Source organism: Arachis ipaensis, chromosome B7 (genome assembly GCF_059453495.1).
Source record: "Arachis ipaensis isolate K30076 ecotype BB chromosome B7, ASM5945349v1, whole genome shotgun sequence".
Lineage (NCBI taxonomy): Eukaryota > Viridiplantae > Streptophyta > Magnoliopsida > Fabales > Fabaceae > Arachis > Arachis ipaensis.
In genome coordinates, this window is record NC_142442.1 from 24556177 (window position 1) to 24577259 (window position 21083).

At 40.4% G+C, this 21083-nt stretch overlaps 1 long non-coding RNA gene across 2 annotated transcripts; it reads left to right on the forward strand.

The window, feature by feature from the left end:
• Nucleotides 1–5656: 5656 nt before the first annotated feature.
• On the forward strand, nt 5657–20586 carry LOC107608389 (uncharacterized). Of its 2 annotated transcripts, XR_001612843.3 has the most exons (4): nt 5657–5813; nt 5997–6241; nt 17906–17999; nt 18912–20586. It is a non-coding gene; the product is annotated as an uncharacterized LOC107608389 (long non-coding RNA). The 2 variants fall into 2 exon arrangements; XR_015892374.1 differs by having other exon boundaries at nt 5658–5813; nt 17906–20586.
• The last annotated feature ends 497 nt before the right edge of the window (nt 20587–21083 follow it).

The window sequence follows — 21083 nt, forward strand, 5'->3', positions numbered from 1 at the left end:
ACTGAAAACACCTATCCCAAGGCCATTACCGCCCAGTACAAACTTCAAGTGGATAAATCTTTAATCTCTAAGCCTAATTAGCTCACTTGAATATGCTTTGCTTGAGACAAATGGTCAACTTAGAGCTCTTTGCGGCTATAAGAGCAAGCGGGAGATGGTTAGTGGTAGGAATTGTCATCCAAGGTTCAATATGGTTGTATGCTCCAAGTGAATTGCAAAGGTTGGTGTAGAGCTCGATTGAATGGGTCTAGGAAGTTGTTTGGTCGCTGCAGTGAGAATTCAGATTGCTCATCACCCAGCTGGAAAAATGCAGATCAAGACAAAGACGGGTGTAAAAGCAAAGTTTGGGATCCTGGAGTCTGTTCTGACATTCAGCACAATGGAAGCCTGAGAACCTGTTTAAAACTGCTCAAGGGCTTTACGTGCCTTGTTTGGGACCCCGGAGGCTGTTGGCATTCCAAACATTGTTGGGGATTCAAGGTTCAGTACAAGCACAAGCCACCATGACAAGGAGCTCACCAGATGTCCAACTTAAGGACTTTAACTAAAAGTGTTAGGTGGGAGACAACCCACCATGGTATGATCGTTCCTTTCTCAATTTTAATTTTATTTCGTTTTGTTTGTTTTTAGTTTTATTCTATTTTATTGAACTTGGAATTATTCATAACATCCATATCAGCATTGCATTTTGCATTCTGCATTTTTCATGCATAAAAAAAAAATCGCACAGGACGCGCGAGCGTCGCTGACGCGTACGCGTCACCTGTGCATGTGACAAAATAAGGGATTGAACAGAAAGTCACGCGGGAGCGTGGCTGGAAGTGTGCCTTTGGCACTAACGCATCCATGCGAACGCGTCCCTGACGCGTCCGCGTCGTTTGCGAATATAGCTCTCCACGCGTGCGCGTCACCCACACGCACGCGTGACCATAAAAGTCGACGTCAATGGTGTTTAGTCAGAGAGTTGAGCTGCCCTTGAGCTGGAATTGTGCTGGAAGCACAAAGTGACCCACGCGTACGCGTCCCTGATGCGCGCGCGTCCTTTTGCTTCCAAGACCACTCACACGTACGCGTGGGCGACGCTTATGCGTCACATGGTTGTTTTCAATTTCCTTCCCTTTTCTTCTATCTTCTCTACTTCTTTCTTTTCCGTACCCTCTTCTTCTTCATTCGTTTACACTCTCATCCATACTCTCTTTCATTCTATTTTCTTTATTGCATTTACATATTTTCATTCATTGCATTTTTTTCATTTTGTGCATATTTTTATTTTCTTTTCTAAATTTATTATTTTTCTATTGGTGTTAAAAATTTAATTGGGTAATTATTTTCTTGTGAGTTATTATGGAATTGTTTGACAATTCATATTACTTCTTAAAGGGTTGCTTGTATGTTCAATTTAATACTTTCAATAACATATTCACCATGCATGCTATGTGTTTGTGAAAAAGCCCGTATGGCATTGAACACTATTTTAAATTATTCTACTACTAATGCCTGTTATTTTTCACAAAATTCCTTTTATGTTTTATTGATTAAATATAATTGTCAATACAAACAGATTATTAGTTTTAAAGAGTTAGTAATCTAACTTGGACATTGAATGCTTGATCTATGCTACTCATGCCTTTGCCAGCATGCCAATAAACATCTTGCATTCAATTGCCATCACATGCACTTGCTATATTTCCATTGATGAACTTTTCACATGTAGTCTAGACCATGTGTTAACGACATCCTTCTTTACCGTGCATTGATTATCACTTATACCATCCTCTTCCTTGCTCTATCCCTTTGAATTCAAGTTACTTTCTTTTTCCCTTTTCAGGATGGCCACCAAGAAGGGTAAAGAGAAAGCTACTCCCAAACCACCAGCAAGGAAAGGAACAAAAAGAGCACTAGCTGCGGAACCGCCCGCCCACTTGTACATCTTAGCATGCACCGAGGACGGTGCAATCTTTAAGTGTGAGGAGGTCGACACCGATCTCCATGGGTTAGTACCTTCCTGTCTCAACACCAATGTCTAAAATTTTTTTATTAGTTCATTATTGCATTGCATAATAGATTGCATAGTAATAGGTTATTTGCATGCATGTTCTACTTGGTTAAAATAATAAGTTTCTTTTAAGACCCTATTTTTTGAAAAATTTCACTAATTTAAATCAAAATTTTTGTGTTAAATTTGTTTGAAGTTGTATTTGGAACATAGTTTTTGAGCCAAAGAACACACAACTTGTGAGATTTTGAGCTTATTTATATGGTTACATTATTTAACCATAACATTTTATTCTTGTGTGTTTCCTTCTCTATAACTGTAATCTAGATTTTGTTCCAGTCTATATGTCCATTATTTAGTGTATTTACATGCTTGCATATGATTGAGGCCATCATTTGTTTTTGCTCACTTATCCCAAATAGCCTACCCTTTTATGTCACCCTTGTTAGCCACCTTGAGCCTTTTTAATCCCTATTTGTTCTATATTTTACCACATCACTAGCCTTAAGCGGAAAACAAATTAAAAACCCCAATTGAATCTTTGGTTAGCTTAAGATAGAGATTGTGTAACAATTAAGTGTGAAGAAACTGTGGGAACATGGGTTAATAAAGGAATGTATCATGTTTCTAATTTATTTGAATATTGAGAATTTGGAACCTACTCATAAAAAAAACCAAATTAATTAAAATCCATGTGCATTGATAAGTTATGTTTATTTCTCTATTAAAATAAATAAATAAATAAATAAAAAATATTCAATAAATAAGTAAACAAATAAGGGGACAAAATTACCCCAATGTTAAGCTGAAAGATCAATGTACATGTGATAAAAGTAAAGAAATATAAAAAATTTGGTACATGAGTATGTGATACAAAAGTAGGAATTATGGATAGCTAGGCATGAATTTAAAAGTATATAGAGTACGTGTGTATAGGTGAAGAGCTTAGGTTAATTAAAGATTTATATTATAGCTCACTTGGCCATACATATATCCTCACCCTTACCTTAGCCCCATTACAACCCTGAAAAGACCTCATGATGTTTGCATTGGTACATTAAATTTTTGTTGATTGGTTAGATGAAGAACAAAGTTTAGAAAGTATGACTAGAGAAGAGTAGAGTGAATTACCCTATACACTTGAGAGATTAGAGTGATATACACTTCCAGTGAGGGTTCAATGCTTGATTCTATGTTCCCTGCTTTCATGAGCTATCTTCTTACAAGTTTACTTGTCTTTATTGTATAATTTGAATTAGTGAAATCTGATTTATGTTTGTCTTGAAGAGCTTATTTACTTTTAACCAAGTAGGTAGAAACATCTTAGCATGTAGTTGTATTCATACATAGGTTGCATTGCATTGCATTACATGAGTCTTACTTCCCCCATTCATCCTTTATAGCTTCTCTTGAGTTTAGCATGAGGACATGCTAATGTTTAAGTGTGGGAAGGTTGATAAACCACTATTTCATGGTTTATCTTATGCTCAATTGAGTGGTTTTTATCAACTCTTTACCCACTTATTCATACTATTCGCATATTTTACGTTTTCCTTCCGGATTTTGTGCTATGATTGAAAACATGCTTCTTTGACCTTTAAATTTGCTAATATTAATCCTCTCTTATTACCATTTGATGCCTTGATATGTGTGTTAAGTGATTTCAGAGATTACAGGGCAGGAATGGCTCAGAGGATGGAAAGAAAGCATGCAAAAATGGAAGGAATACAAGAAATTGCTAAGCTGTCGAGCCTGACCTCCTGGTACTAAATCGACCATAACTTGAGCTATAGAGGTCCAAATGATGCGGTTCTAGTTGCGTTGAAAAGCTAACGTCTGGGGCTTCGCAACGATATATAATTTGCTATAGCTTCCCTGAAGCCAGGCGACGCGAACGCGTGGATCACGCGGACGCATGACCTGGCAAAAGTGCATCCGCGCAAACGCGTGGACGACGCCTCCGCGTCACTTTGCCGCGACCTGGGCGATTTCTGGGCTGTTTTTGACCTAGTTTTTGGCCCGAAAAACATAGATTAGAGGCTGTAAAGTGGGGGAATGCATCCATTCATAGAACAACTCATACAACATACTTTTCATTCACACAATTTTAGGATTTTAGATGTAGTTTTTAGAGAAAGAGGTTCTCTCCTCTCTCTTAGGTTTTAGGATTAGGATTCCTCTTAAAGGATTTAGGATTTCAACTTCTTCTCAGGTTCAATATTCCTTTTACTTTATATTTCTCTTCTACTTCCAGATACTTTAATGCTTTTATTTGTTAATTACTTATGTTGCCAAATTGGCTTATGAACCATTCATGTTAGGATTTTCTTTATTTAATATAAATTGAGGTATTTCAGATTTATGATTCTTATTTAGCTTTTTATATTCTTGGCTTTAATTGATTAATTGGAGACTCTTGAGTTATCAAACTCATCGTGATTGATAATTGTTATTTTTGCTAATTGAATTGAATTCCAATAACTCTAGTCCTTTCTTAGGAATTGGCTAGGACCTGAAGATCAAACTAATTAGTCCACTTGACTTTCCTTTGCTTTAGTAAAGGTTAACTAAGTTGGATTAAAACTCAATTCTCATCACCATCGATAAGGATAACTAGGATAGGACTTCCAAATTCTCATACCTTGCCTAGAGTTTTATTAGCTAATGATTTATTAGTCCATGCAACCTATTTTTCTCATTCAAACCTTTTTGAAAAAACCCAAAAATACTATTTTCCATAACCAATAATAAATCATACTTCCCTGCAATTCCTTGAGAAGACGACCCGATATTTGAATACTTCGGTTTATAAATTTTATTGGGTTTGTTACTTGTGACAACCAAACTTTTGTACGAAAGGGTTCTCTGTTGGTTTAGAATCTATACTTGCAACGCGATTAATTTTATAAATTTCTTTACCAGCTAGAAACCGATCGTTCAGTCACAATTATACCGAGTCCAAATCGGATGAAAATCGGATCTTTAAAGTTTTAACAATAATTTATAAAAAGATTTATTTATGTTACACTTATTTATAAAAAAAAATTTATTACCCAAAAGTTGATATCTATACTTGAACTTGAATTTGTCTATAAATTATAATTTGATGCTTCTTTGATTTATTTCTAATTCAACAAGTGTGATTAAAAATAAAACAATAAACTTATAATTAATATAACATAATATTAAAATTAATTTAAAACATATACATCTTTTTTAGTTCTCTTAGGATGCACATGAATCGGGTGAAGTCGGGTTCGCCTTAATCCAAACCTGACCCGAAATAATAACCGGGTCTATTTTTGAGACCTTGATTCTAGATCCGGTAAAATCAAACCAAATTATTTTTTAAAATATTCGAAACCAGATCAAATTTTTAGACCGGACCAGGCCATAAATATCCCTAATTTTATTATTGATTAGGAAGATATATATTGGTTGTTATTTAAACGTTCACTATTAAATTAAGAGCGTTACATTCTTTATTATATGGACAAATTTTTTTTTTTCAAAATCAAATAGACATTTATTCATTGAATTGGAATATTTGGGCTACGATGATCTTACAGTAGGATAAAAAAGGTAATATCATTATAAAATTATATAAAAATACGGTGTAATAAAAAAAACAATTTTAATAGAAAGAGAAAATAAGTTCCAATACCTTATCTCTTTAAAATTCACAGGCTCTTCAAAATTCATGAGCTCTTAAAAAATCGGAAGTATTAAGTGCAGCGGCTGCAATGATTGGCTGCTATGTTGCGAGCTCTCCTTAAAAAATGAATCTATTACGTATTTTTTATATCTCCCATAAAAGGTATGTAATTGTTATTGTCGTTTGTCTTCTATTTTTAGTGTTCTTCATCTTCTTAATGAATTCTAACTACTATTGTCAAAAATTTAAATTTGATTGCAGTTCAGAAACTTCAATACCTGAGTTTAGCCATACTTTTTACACCGTACTAAACAGTGACTGACAGATTCACTTTCCTTTTTGCAGCGATGACAAATTGGTGATATTCTCTGTATTCGTTTATAAATTCTTACATTTATTGAAAGTCCATTGTGCATAAATTTCCAAAGGAATAATCTAACTTTCGGTTGACATTGTAAGTCCCAAATGAAATTTTAGAGTCTCTTCATTGCGAATTGAGTTGGAAGCTGCTCTAGAGGAGGTGGTAGAACTGAAACGCCAAGGAGTATCTTGATGCTGCTGTATAATTGCCCTTCTTCTCTTTCGACCAGGTTAATAAATCTCTATCTTCTTCAAATTTTGTCTATATTATGGTCTGAGCAATTTTTGGACTGAATTGTTGGAAAACTAGTTGTTGACTCCATTTTTTTCTGTGGTCATAAGTTGTTCAACCTATAACAGTTGTGAGTCTAGATTAGGTGTACCCATAATTAACAGGGGAGGGAGATTCTTAATCCATGAGTCCTCCATAATCTTTACTGAACTGTCTCTTCCTATCTTCCATTTGACACCCTTTTTTAAAATTTTGTCACCTTTCAATAAACTCCGCCAACCCCAAGAGAGGTTGGTTCCAACCTTTGCTCTAAGTAAAGAGGAATGCCTGAAATTTTTGCTTTTGTACATTTGATAGATTCACAAATTAGTTCTCGTTAGTAATCTTCATCTTTGTTTCCCGAGCATAGCTAGATTAAAGGCTCGCAAGTCTTTAAAAGCAAGGCCCCTTGATTCTTAGATCTGCAAACACTGTTTCACTTAATCTAGTGCATTTTTCTCTCTGAATCTCTTTGTCTCCACCAGAATTGCATGATCATATTGTGTAACTCTTTCGCTAGTAATCCGACAACTTAAAACAACTTAGAGTATACATAGGCACTTCAGTTGCAACTACTTTAACAAGCACTTCTCTACCACTCACCGACAAAAAAGATCGTTTCCAATGTTAAAGCTTACTTGAAACTTAGTCTTTAATGTAGTTGAATGTAGCTTTCTTTAATCTGTGTATCATCAAAGATAAACCAAGGTACTTGTCTTGGTTTCCTACGTTTGGGACCTGAAGTATGGCTGCTAAGTTCTCTCTAGTGTCAGTAGGAGTGTTGCGACTGAAGAAAATCGAAGATTTGTCTTGATTGATTGCTTGTCCACTGAGTAGAGAGTAAGTATTAAAAATAGACATTACGTTCTGACAATCCTCCATGGAAGCTCTGCTAAATAATATAAAGTCATCAGCAAAGAATAAGTGAGTAAGTGTAACACCCTAACTTTTAGCACCTCATGATCGTACTAAAAGTCCAAGCGTTACTTACCTTTAAACCTTTTTATTTTATACTATATTTATTTAATATTGAGCCCTTACGAATACGAACCGAAGTTTTATTTCAAAAAATGATGAGTCTGTACTTTAACTATTTAATCACAATATATATATATATATTAAATACATAGACTTATTTCAAGATTCTCAAAAACAAATCCTACCCCTATAAAAACTAAAAAGGGTTAAGTTTAATTTTGGTCCCCAATGTAGAGGTCGAAAATCGGAATCGTCCCTAACTTTTTTTTTGCTACAAAATGGTCCCCAAAGTTTCAGTTTGTTTTAAAATCATCCTTCGGACTAAAATGCCCCTATCCCTTCTTCCCCAAAATTATGCAAAGCACCAGCAGAAACATAAGCATAAGCACCACCACCACCACCACACCTGCCACCACCACACCCGCCGCTACCACCACTACCACCACACCCGCCACCACCCACCACCACCACCACCACCACCATCATCATCATCATCATCATCAGAAAATCAACATCACCATCGTCATCCTCATCAAACCCATAACTCAGATCCATCAGAAAATCAACATCATCATCGTCATCCTCATCAAACCCAGAACTCAGATTCAGAATTCAAACTCAGACAAACAAAAACTCAACTCAGAAAATCATCATCATCATCAAGAACCCAGAATCAACAACAACAATACTCCAAATTTAAATTTCGACAACAACAATGTTCCACAATAAATTTCACAAAAAATCCAGAAATTTCACAAAAAATCCAATTCACAAAATTCACAGAAGAAGAAGAAGAAGCGGCGGGTATGGCGGTGGGTCGGCGGGAAGAAGAAGAAGAAGAAGAAGAAGAAGAAGAAGAAGAAGAAGAAGAAGAAGAAGAAGAAGAAGAAGAAGCGGCGGGTATGGCGGTGGGTCGGCGGGAAGAAGAAGAATCGGTGGGTATGGCGGTGGTGAAGCAGGGGAGGGGAAGCAGGGATGCTCGCTGGCGGTGCTGAAGCAGGGGAGGCTGCGGCGGGCGGTGGTACGGCGGGTATGGCGGAAGAAGAAGAAGAAGAGGCGGCGGCGGCGGGCGGACAGTGGTGGTGCGCTCGTCCCCCTTCTCTCCCCCTCCTCCCTCTCCCCCCTTGTCGCGCCCTCCCCCCCTCTCCCCCCTTTGTCGCGCCCCCCTCTCTTTCTCACCCCACCTCCGTCTGTACCCTTTCTTTCCTTTTTTTATTTATTTATTTTATATTTATTTTATTTTATTTTATAATTTTTTAATGAGGGGTAATTTGGTAATAAAAAAAATAAAATTGGTAAAAAGGACGATTTTAAAACAAACTGAAATTTTGGGGACCATTTTGTAGCAAAAAAAAAAGTTAGGGACGATTCCGATTTTCGACCTCTACGTTGGGGACCAAAAATGAACTTAACCCAACTAAAAACAATAAATGACGAGGGGAAAGTAAATTGTAACAACTCAACTCGTGAACATAATCTTCTATGCTCCTGTAGCTCAGCACTAAACCTTCGCACCTATTGTTGAAAGGGATGGAAATAGGGGGTCAGAACTGGGGAGTTCTTAGTAGGGTCGGGGTGTATAGTTATACTCATTTTATTACCATAGCCAACAGCAACGGACAATAGAATACATTTAGACTTAACAAACAAAGAACACAGAAATCAAGCAATCATATAGCGCACCCACAATCACAAGAAACACACTCACAAACAAATATGCGCAAACAGATATGATGCATGTCTATCCCTAGTGTAGGTAATGAGCTCATTTGTCGGTTTCGACCCGCACCCGACGCAATCCAACTCGCAAGTCGGATAAGGCATTCCAACGACATGAAACCCTCTGCAAGTTTTTACTTCTTGCAGGCGCTAATTCTCTAGCTGAAGTATGTCGAACATGACCTCTGCAAGTACTTGCAGGCGCTGATTCTCCAGCTGAAGCATGTGACCCATATTCTTGGAAGCTATTCCACATTTATGGGCACCCCTGCATAGTCATTCATATACAAAGCCCACGACTTAACATTTTCATATCGGCATCATAACTATTTACTTTGCGTCACTCTCTCGTAACCTTTCAATCATTCTCATATCCTGTGGCAGACAGTCTTTTAAAGCTTTTTCTTTATCTTTGCCCTCTACTCTCCTGTGGCAGAGACCCTTTTAGTTAATACATTCTTTTCTTTTCTGTGCTCTGTTCTCCTATGATAGGGATTCTTTTAGTTTCTTTTATTCTTTTAATTTTTTTATTCTCTGTTATTTATCGAATTATATTTCTACTTAACTCAGTAACCTTTGTCTGAGTTTGGCTTCCAGTGCCAAAACCTTTATAAGCAATCTCTGTCTTACAGGTGCGACTCTCTTGAGCCGATGTATGTAAATATAACCTCTGTAAGCAACCTCAGTCTTACAGGGTGAGGCTCTCTCTAGCCAATGTATGTATTGATAACATTGTAAGAAACTTCTGTCTTACAGGAGCGGCCATCCCTTGGATTGGTCGATGTATCTCTGGAAAGTAAATCTCGGTGGACTCACCACCATATCTCTGCTTATCTCCTTTTCTTTTAGTTCTTTCTTTCTTTTCTTTCTTATCATTCTACAATATAAATTATCTTCGCACTATTTTCTTACCTTTCCCTAAGTGTCTTATGGAAAGAGAATCAAATTCTTAATTTATATTTGTCTTTCTAAAACTTTTAGGACAATTTTTTGCTTATCCATTTAGTATATTATAAATAAAATAATATCCTTACTAGATAATATTTTTAATAAAATGATAACAATAATATAAATAATATAATTTAAAAGGAAAATGTCTGTTTGTGTATCGAATGGGTCGGATCAGGATGTGGTAAAGGTGAGGGTGACTGGGAGTTGGGTGCTAGAGAGCTCTCGTGAGTGACTCCTCCGGCCTGATGGGTAGAAGATGAGGTGGGACCACCTGCAAGGACTCCAACGCTTAAGTCAGTGTCCGTACCAGAAGCGGCTATTAGGGTTAGGGTTAGGTGACTTACCTCTGGGGAGTGGTAGGGCCGTCCCCTTATATAGCCTGTACGGGTGTGGGTCCCATGCGGGTAGACCCTCTTTCCTGGAAGTTTCCTTTCCAGCTGTCCAGGTTCACGCCGGGGGGGGGGGGGGTGACGTTCGGGTCACCTCCCGGCTCGGCTTCGGTAACCCGTAAGGTCGGTCGGGCGTCCGGACCCAGGTCCCTGGTCTTCATTGGGCTGGGCCAGAACAGTGCCCCTAACGTGCTAGCTACGGTTGTGAGTACCGTGGTTGGCGCGTTCTTCTCAACTCCTCCTTTGGTGCGGTTGACGAGGGGTCAACCACTCGCGATAAGGGGCATGTCCCCTACGCGTGAGTAGCCTTCGTCCGTTCTTAGAGAACGTCAATCATCGCCTCATTTTTTGAACTGGACATTTAATGCTCGTTGTAACTGATTTGAAACCTTGGGTGAAAAGTCCTTTTTACCCCTGACCTTCACGCTTCTCAGTATCAGTTACATTTCAGTTTTTGTGCCTTTTCTTCCCCTTTCACGTCTCATACTCTCATCAGTTCACATCATCTACTACTGTTTCTTCCTTCTTTTTCTTCCTAATTCTCCCTGATCCAGACGCTCTAGTTCATCTTTGTTCCCTTGCATTTCGTTGGATTCGCTATTCTCCACCTGTTACTTCCTGGTAAGCCTTGTTCCTCTTCACTTTTAGTGGATTGATCCTACTTGTTATTGTTGTTGTTTTCTTCTTTGGTTGCTTGAATTGTCTTTAATTACTTCGTTTGGGTTACGTTGCTGCTAGATAAATTAGGGGGGTTACCACAGGGTGTGTTGTCTTTGCTTTTTTGATCATCTGTAGAATAGTGTTTGGTAAGGGGTAGCGTTAGTTTCCACATCTTCCGAGTTCGCGACCACCCGGTCTGAATTTAAGTGGTGCCCCCACTGTAGGTATGGTGCAACAGCCCCTCTCGCGAGTTTCCGTGGACCGTTACGCTTGGGTTACCTCAGATGTGAAGGATACACCTTCCAGGATGACCCTCGAGGAGCTCCAGGAGTTCCGCAACTCTGACCTGCTTTGCAGAGGGGGTCCTGAGGAGGAGCGTTATCATTCGTTCATTCTCGGGGAACAAGAACGAATATGTCATATAAATATTAACACCCCCCGAGTTGCCGACTGGCTCTGGGTGTATAAATCTATGTTCACCAGCCTAGGGGTTCGGACGCCCTTCTCCTTTGTGATGGCGTTTCTAAATCGGTGTGATGTGCACCATCACAACTACACCCGAACAGCTGGGCTTCCATCCGGAGCTTTGAGATGGTATGCGAATACCTGGAGCTGCCGGTCTCAATGGAGGTTTTCCTGTTGTTTTTTCTCTTAACCAACCTTTCAAAGGAAGGGAGACATAAAAAAAGGGTATATGTCTTTCCGAGCCGCCCAAGGTAGATAGGTCTTTAGGTTGTTCGAGGATTCGTTTAATGGCTTCAAGGAAAAATTCTTTAAGGTACGGCCCGTCGAAGGTCAGCACCCCTTCTTGTTAACCTTAGAGGGGGAGCGCCATATCCCGACTTATTGGAGCTTCGGGGCTGTGGCCAACTCCTTTACGAAGGTGACTTACAAAGGGTGGAATCAGTAGAGTAAGAACATAGCTGATGTGTTGTTGGCTATCTTTGGCAAAAACAATGTGAACCCCCATCTACTAATGGGGGATCGTGAGATGGGTAGGAGCTACATAGGTGAGTTGTCGGGTGTCCGTTGTTTTGTGTTCCTTATGCTCAACTTATTTGCTTGCCTAATAAACTTTTGACTTGTATGTTTCCTTATTTCAGTATCCATGGCTGCCGAGCAAGTTGGTCTCGAGAACTTGATGTCCCTCTTTCTCCCTGGGAACAGTGATGGCACCTCTGCCACTTCAACAGCCGATGCTCTGCCTTCTGCAACTCCATAGGTTCAGTCCTAACCTCCTCAAGGGGAGATCGCCAGCACAAGTGCTGGTGTGACCCATGAAACAGAGGTTTTGGGAGAGGAGTCGGGTCTTGAGGTCACCATCCTTGACAATCCAAAAAAGAGGAAATCGACTTCCAGCCCAGAAGGGGTCCTCACAACGATGGGGAGGAACTTTGACGCTGGGACCTTTGTTGACGCTCAGCTCCTGCCCGGTACCGAGGAGTTCTTCCACGGTGGGGACCTTGCTTTTCAAGCCAAGTTGGTATACCGCACCTTGCTCCGGACTGCCGCAATAGCAAGAAACGCGGAGCCCGTCTTGGCTGGTGCGCGAACCCTGGAAGACAAGCTCCAAGCAGCTTTCCAGTCCGTGGACAAGTTAAAAACGGAAGTGGCGTCGGTGAAGAAATAATTGGCTGAATCTGAGGAGAAGGTAAAGGTCTCCGACGAGATGGTTGCTCGGCTTATTGAGCGGGAGCTCACCTTGGAGAGCCAACTGAATGCTGCTCGGGGCCGAGATGAAGACCTAGACAAGAAACTTGCTGATGCCGTCTCGTCGGCAGCTGTTGCAAAGGTCGAGGTCGCCGATCTAAAGAAGAAAAATAAGGAGACCGTAAAACATGCTCGAAACGCCATTGGGGGTACCGAGGAAGCGATCAAGGCACAGGTAAAGTTGCTGGTCCCTGATTTCGACACCTCCGCTGGTGGTGCATTTAAGACCATCAAGGATGGAAAAATTGTTGACCACCCGAAGAAGTAAGTTGTTAATATTTGTACCTTTTTGGGCAGTAGTGGCTCTGTAGTGTATGTTGTGGACGTGTTGGTAGTTTTTAGGAGTAAAATGTTTTCCGTTTTGTTTATCAAATGATTAATTGTCAAGCTGACTTGAGGCTTTTACTCTTAACCGTTTATATTGCATGGCCTTTGCTTCGATAGCCGTTGACTAATTATTACGATTTCGTTGGCTCTCGGGGTGATCAGTCCCTTGGTGCCGTGACTTTGGTAATTGAGCAGATAGTAAAACATTAATAATTGAATTAAACGTACACTCAAAGTGGTAAGTCGAGAAGGCATATAAGAATAAGTAAAACTTCATCAAAGTGGAATAGGTGACAACTTAAGTAGGATGGAAAAAATAAAGACTTGAATGAAGCAGAACAGATATAAACGTTACTAGGTTGGGGGAGTGACTGGTCGCGAGGTCCTGTGCTGGACTTTACGGGTAGAATCTCTTTAGGTTTGCTGAATTCCATGTCCTGGGCACCTCTTTCCCGTCCAGCCGTTCTAACTTGTAAGCTCCATTACCGACTACATTTTTTATTTTGTATGGGCCCTCCCAGTTGGTTGCCAGTTTCCCCTCTCCAAGGGTTGGTAGACCTACGTCGTTGCGTCGTAAGACCAAGTCGTCCGGTACAAAGCTCCTTTTTAGTACCCTGGCATCATACCTTAGGGCCATTCTCTGTTTCAGCATTGTTGCATTGTTTCTAATAAGTGAGCCACCTCCCTAGTCTTGTCGATCAGGTCCTTCTCTATTGCTTTCTCGACTCCACCAAAGAGCAGCCGTGGACTCGGCTCCCCTACTTCCACATGGATCACTGCATCGACTCCATAGGTGAGCCGCAAAGGTGTCTCCCTGGTGGAGGATTGTGGTGTCGTCCTATAGGACCACAAGACCGAAGCGAGCTCGTCTGCTCATGCCCCCTTCTTCTGGTCAAGTCGTTTCCTGAGGCCTTGGAGGATTATTTTGTTCGCTGCTTCTACCTGACCGTTGGTCTGTGGGTGCTCTACTGACGAGAACCTCTGTTTTATCCCTAGGCCAGAAAGGAACTCACTGAACTTCTTATTAGTGAATTGCGTCCCGTTATCTGATATAACGACATATGAGATTCCAAACCTGGAGATTACTTGCCTCCACATGAACTTTCGGCATTTGCCAACGATATGCTAGCCAGTGGTTCCACCTCGACCTACTTAGTATAGTAGTCAATGGCCACGATTAGGTATTTAACCTGTTACGGGCCTACTGGGAAGGCCCCCAGCAGGTCGACTCCCCACTGATAGAAAGGTCGGAGAGCTATCAGTAGGCTCAACTCCGCTGTTAGGGTCTTGTAGAAATTGGCATTTTCTTGGAATTTCTTGGATTTCTTTACAAATTCTTGGGCATCAGACATCATCGAGTGCCAATAGTAACCAGCCCTAACGAGCTTCCTGGCTGAGGCCTTTCCCCCAATGTGGTGACTACAACAACCCTCGTGGACTTCGCTTAAGACGTAGTCCGTTTGGTCGGGGCTTAGGCATTTTAGTAGGGGCTGGTTCACCCCTCGCTTGAACAACTGGCCTTGTATTGTCACATACTTGGCCTTTTCCCTTCTTATCATCTTCGTCGCCTTCTCGTCCTCGGGAAGTTTGCTGACTTCCAAGAAGTTAAGAATTGGGTCGATCCATGAGGGGGTGTTTGCTGTTTGGGTCACACACAGGGTCACCGTAGGCTCCTTTATCAGCCCTTGAATCAAAGACCGGTTTCCCAATCCTGGCTTCTTGCTCGCCAGCTTTGATAGAAGGTTGGCCCGTGCATTCCTTTCTCTTGGGACATGCTGCACCACGACCTCATCAAAGTCCTCGCTCAAACTTTTAACCCTCTCCAAATACTTCTGTAACAAGGAATCTCTAGCCTGGTAGGTCCCGTTGATTTGGGAAGAGACGATTTGAGAATCACTGTTCACCTCAACTTGCATTGCCCCGACCTCTTTCCCCAAGAGTAGGCCTCCTATCAATGCCTCGTACTCTGCCTGGTTATTCGAGACAGGGAAATCGAACTTGATAGACTGTTTGTAAACCATCCCAGTAGAACTCTCAATGATTATGCTGACCTTCGGTTTCTTTCACAAGGAGAGGCTGGCGTTGTCGCATGCAACCGAGTTTTTAGGTCTCCCCTAAGGGATCCAACAGACCCGTTATCAGTGACAACTTTTTAGGTCTCTTAGTACTACGAATTCGGCCATTACCAACCTCTTTCCTTCTCCTCTACCAATACAAACAGGGAGGGTGACTATCCCGTCGGGTTTTATAAAGTTGTCCCCAAGGCCAATGACCCCATACTGATGGGTTTTTAGGTCAGTCTCGCAGAGTTCTAAGGCATCGAACACATTTCTGAACATGATATTGGAGTCAGCTTTCGTATCCACGAGGATCCGCTTGACCAAACCCGTACCGACTCTCGCCGTAATCACCATAGGGGGTTTTCCGGGATGTCGTAAGTCCACTGGTCCTCTAGTTCAAACGATATCCTTGGAATTTCCTTGGGATGAGGTCTATGGCTACCCGATGACACGGTTAGGACTTTCGTGTCCTTTTTGGTTTAGGGTTTTTGGTAGCAGACCTTGACTTGGGGGGTGCGTCTCTCACTATTACCATGTTTACCACAGTGAGGGCGATGTCAGTGTCCTCGCTAGGTCCTTGTTTCTGTTTCACGGTCCGGCCACGATCTTCCTCGAAGCGTTCTCGCTCCCTTCTCCCGAGCTCCCTTAGAACTGGGAAAACTCGGTTAGCATACCTTCACAGATGGCTTGTTCCAAGGCATCTTTCAAGTCAAAACAGTTCTGGGTTTTGTGGCCAAACCCTTTGTGGTAATTACAGTACAAGCTCTTGTTCCCACCTATTCTATCTTTTAGTTGCCGGGGCTTTGACAGAATGCCCTTGTCAGTGATCTGTTGGTAAACTTCGGCGATGGGAGATGTGAGGGGGGTGTAGTTTGTGAACTTTCCCACCCGGAAGAACGGCTTGAAGGGTTTACCCGATCACCCTTCCTTGGGAGGTTCTCTTGCTTTATCTTCGCGCCCTGGGTGGTGGGGAGAAGGGTTGGCTGGCTGCCGTTTGTTGGCTGCTACCACCTGAGTCACCTACTTGTCATTAATGTATTCTCTTCCCACGTTCTGGATCTCTTGCATGGTCCATACAAGCTTATTGGTAAGGTGCTTCCTAAAGTCTTCGTTAGCAAACCGTTCGTCAGACACAAGTTGGCCACTGAGTCAGTCAAACTGTCAATTTCCAAGCATTCGTCATTGAACCCATCGAGGAACTTTCTGGTCGGCTCCCCGACTCTTTGGGTGACCCTTGATGAGCCACTATTTTATGGTTTATCTTGTACTAAATTGAGTGGATTTTATCAACTATTCTTACACTTATTCATATAAATTGCATGATTTTATAAATCCTTTCGAATTTGTGCTATGATTGAAAACATGCTTCTTTGGCCTTAAATTTGCTAATTTTTAATCCTCTTTTATTACCATCGATCCCGTGATATGTGCGTTAAGTGAATTCAGGTTTTCTAGGGCAAGAATGGCTTAGAGGATGGAAAGGAAGCATGCAAAAGCGGAAGGAGCACAAGAAATTGAGGATTTGAGAAGCTGGAGCCGATGCGCACACATGAACGACGCGTACGCGTAGGGGTGGCAAGCGGGGAAGCCCGCCCTGCCCCGCCCCGCCCCGCCAGAAGCCCACCAGTTGGCGGGCTGGCCCGCCCCGCCCCGCCTAGTGAGGCGGTCCTAGAATCCCAGCCCGCCCCGCCTAATGGCGGGCTGGCGGGCCGGCGGGCTAAGCCCGCCAAATATCTTTTTTTTTATTTTTAACTATTAAAATAATATATATAAAGATATAAAAAAACCTCTTTTGTTTTTTACTTTTAACTATTATAATTTTTAAAAGTATAAACAAATTATAATTTTTGTATTCACAAACATTAAAGTTTTTGTAATTATAAATATCTAATAAAATTGATTATAAACCAAGTTTTCATCCAAAACATAATTATAAATATTGTTTCCAAAGCAAAATAAACATAATCCAAAACATAATTAACAATATTGTCTCTAAAACAAAACAAACATCATCTAAAACACTCAATTTTCATCTTCATTCTCTTGTAAGTTGGGTTGGGGGAAGTTGGGTTTTAGTAAAAAAATTGTAAAAATACCCCCTTACTAAAAAAATACTAAGCCCAGCGGGGAAGCCCGCCCCGCCCCGCCAAAGCCCGCCAAAACCAGCGGTTTAAGCGGTGCGGGTTAAGCGGGCTTTTGCTATTTGGCGGTCCCAATTTTCCAGCCCGGCCCGCCTTTTTTGGTGGGTTACACGGGCCGGCCCGACGGATTTAGGCCCGTTTGCCACCCCTACGTACGCGTGACTGGTGCAGCAGACAAATGACGTGCACGCGTGGATGACGCCTACGCATGCCTGACGTCTACGCGTGGCCAGTGAAAAGTTCAGCGACGCGTACGCGTGACGAGCGTCACATGCTGCAATTAACAGAATTCGCTGGGGGCGATTTCTGGGCTGCTTTTGACCCAGTTTCAAGCCCGAAAATGAAAATTAGAGGCTGCTGAGTGGGACAAATCAAGGGAATCAATCATTCAATTTTCATTCATTCACAATTTTAAGGTTTTATATGTAGGTTTCTAGAGAGAGAGGCTATCTTCTCTCTCTAAATTTTAGGGTTTTTAGTTTTATTTCTTCTCCAATTCAGATTTCCATCTTGCTTTAATTTAGTTTCTCTTCTACATTCTATTATTCTAGCATCTTAGTTTATCTTCTCTTGTTGATTTCTTTATTTTTCCAATTTATTTTATGAACTCTTCATGTTAGATTCAATTTCTTTTTAATGCAATTTGAGGTATGTCATGTTTACTGCTTCTTTCTTCAATGGCCGTCAGGTGTTCCTCAGGGTCTTGGGTTCCATCATATCTCATGTCCGTTGGCTTGTCGAAGTGGTGAGGGTGACTGGGAGATGGGTGCTGGAGAGCTCTAGTGAGTGACTCCTCAGGGTCTTCAATTGTTGTTATTGATTCCTTGCAATTGTTGGTCTTAGATTTTACATTCTCTTATTACTTTTCTATGCTTTTATTTTATGCCTTCCAAGTGTTTGATAAAATGTTTGGGTAGATTTTAATTTAGATTTTTATGTTCTTGACTTGGATTAATTATTTAGAGACTCTTGAGTTATCAAAAGTCTTTTATTGATTGGTGATTGAAAATTGCCGGTTAGCTTGAACTTCACCAAAGCTAGTCTCTCACTATGAGTTGACTAGGACTTGTGAACTCAAGTTGATTGTATACACTTGACCTTCCTCCATTGGTTAGAGGTTAACTAAGTGAAGACAATTCACATTTACTATCACAATTGACGATGATAATGAGGATAAGACTTCTAATTCTCTTTCCTTGCTAAGAGCTTTCTTAGCTATTAGTTCATTTTCTCACCATTTTACTTTTTTGTTTCTTATTACAAAACCCAAAAATATACTTTTTCATAACCAATAATAAATACACTTCCCTGCAATTCCTTGAGAGACAACCCGATGTTTAAATACTTTGGTTAATTTTATTGGGTTTGTATTTGTGATAAACAATTTAAACGTTGATTGAGGTTGAATTGTCGGTTTAGAACTATACTTGCAACACAATATTTTTGTAAAAATCTTTCCCGACATTTTTTCTCCGTCAAGTTTTTGGCGCCGTTACTGGGAAATTGCAAATGTGTGCCTTATTATTGGTTATTGTGAATATTGTAAATATGTTTACCTTTTCATTTCTTTGTTAGTCGTTGCTAGTTTTAGGAGTTTATTTTCATTATTTCTTGTTAGTTTTTGTTTTTATTTTCTCTTGTTACTACGAATTCTCACCCTTTTGGCTATGAGTTTGGTTCAAATTATGTTGTAGGGAATGGAAGCTACAATGAGAATATGCATCAAGGATGGGACAATCAAAGGTAGGAAGAGCCTCAAGCTTATGGACAACCTCCATGGCATCAACCCTCTCTAATGTACTACGAGCAAGAGCCATTCCATGATGCATACCAAGACAATGGATATGGTGAACCTCCTTGTGACTACCAACAACCACTACCATATACCTATGAACCCCCTCCTCAACATAGTTTTGAACCGCCATACTCACAAGCCCCTTACAATCAAACACTTCCATATGACCGTAACCCATATCCACCATACCAACCACCTTTGAGCCATATGATCTATACATAGAATCACCCCAATTCCAACACAATTACTCCCAAGAACCACCTCACTATACACCATCTCCATATCCTTATCAAGATGAACCACCTTCCTATCATGAACCCTTCCTCCCAAGCAATAAACCCTCATATCCACTCCAATCTCCAATGGATGACACCCTTGGTGTTCTTCTTCAAGGGCAAGAAGAGATGCAAACGACGACACTGGAATTCATAGCTATCTTGACCGAGGTAGTAAATAATTTAGTAACCCTACGTTTAGACACTCAAAGTATCCCCATGGACACATGTGGAGAATCTAATGAGGATCATAGCATGAAGGAGAGATTAGAAGCCCCGGTGGAAAATGAGGAATGTGGTTTTGTACTAGAACAATTGGAGGAAGCCGTAATTGTTGAAGAGGAAGAAGTGGTCGAAGACTTAGGAGTTGCTGAACCTTGATGGGAATCTAGAGTTGTAAAGTATTGATAAATCACTATTTTATGGTTTATCTTATGCTCAATTGAGTGGTTTGTATCAAGTCTTTGCACACTTATTCATACTAATTGCATGGTTTTACATTTTCCTTCCTAATTTTGTTCTATAATTGGAAACTTGCTTCCCAAGCCTTTAAATTACCAAAAATTATTTCCCCTTTATACCATTCGATGCGTTGATATGTGTGTTAAGTGATTTTAGGATTTATAAGGCAGGAATGGCTTAGAAGATGGAAAGGAAGCATGCAAAAGTGGAAGGAATACAAGAAGTTGAAGAAATTGCTAAGCTGTCCAGCCTGACCTCTTCGTATTTAACTGACCATAACTTAAGCTACAGAGGTCCCAATGAGGCGTTCCAGTTGCGTTGGAAAGCTAACATCTGGGACTTCGAAATGATATATAATTTGCCATATTTCCTTGAAGATAAGTGACGCGCACGCGTGAATCCGCGCGCACGCATGGATCTGCACAAAACCAGCGACATGCACGTATTTGAATTCGCCCCCAGCGATTTCTGGGCTGTTTCTGACCCAGTTTTCGGTCCAGAAAACACAGATTAGAGGCTATAAAGTGGGAGAATCATGAACACAACATTCATTATACACAATTTTAGGTTTTAGATGTAGTTTTAGAGAGAGAGAGAGAGGCTCTCCCCTCTCTCTAGGTTTTAGGATTTAGGATTTCTCTTAGTTTTAGATTTATTTTTTCTCAGATCCAGGTTCAATGTTCCTTTAATTTAGTTTTCTCTTTTACTTTTATTTATTTTAGTATTTTGGTTTATCTATTTCACTTGTTAATTACTTATTTTCCTAATTTGGTTTATGAACCTTCCAATGTTAGATTTGATTCTATATTTAATGTAATTTGAGGTATTTCAGATTTATGATTTTAATTTAGCTTTTTACCTTCTTAGCTTTGGTTGAGTAATTGGTGACACTTGAGTTTTCAAACTCATTGTTGGTTGAAAATTGGAATTTGCTGATTGATTTGGATCCCTCTAAAGCTAGTCTTTCCATAGGAGTTGACTAGGACTTGAGAAATCCCATTGATTAGTCCACTTGACTTTCCTTTATTTAGTAAGGGTTAACTAAGTGGGAGAAATAAATAATTCTCATCACAATTGATAAGGATAACTAGGATGGAATTTCCAGTTCTCATACCTTGCAAGGGTTTTCATGATTATTAATTTACTTTCTTGCCAATTTATTTCCTTGTTCCCTATTTCAAAAACCCAAAAAGATACTTTTCCATAACCAATAATAAATCATACTTTCCTGCAATTCCTTGAGAGATGACCCGAGATTTAAATACTTCAGTTATTACTTTTTAGGGGTTTTGTTACTTGTGACAACCAAACTTTTGTACGAAAGGATTCTTTGC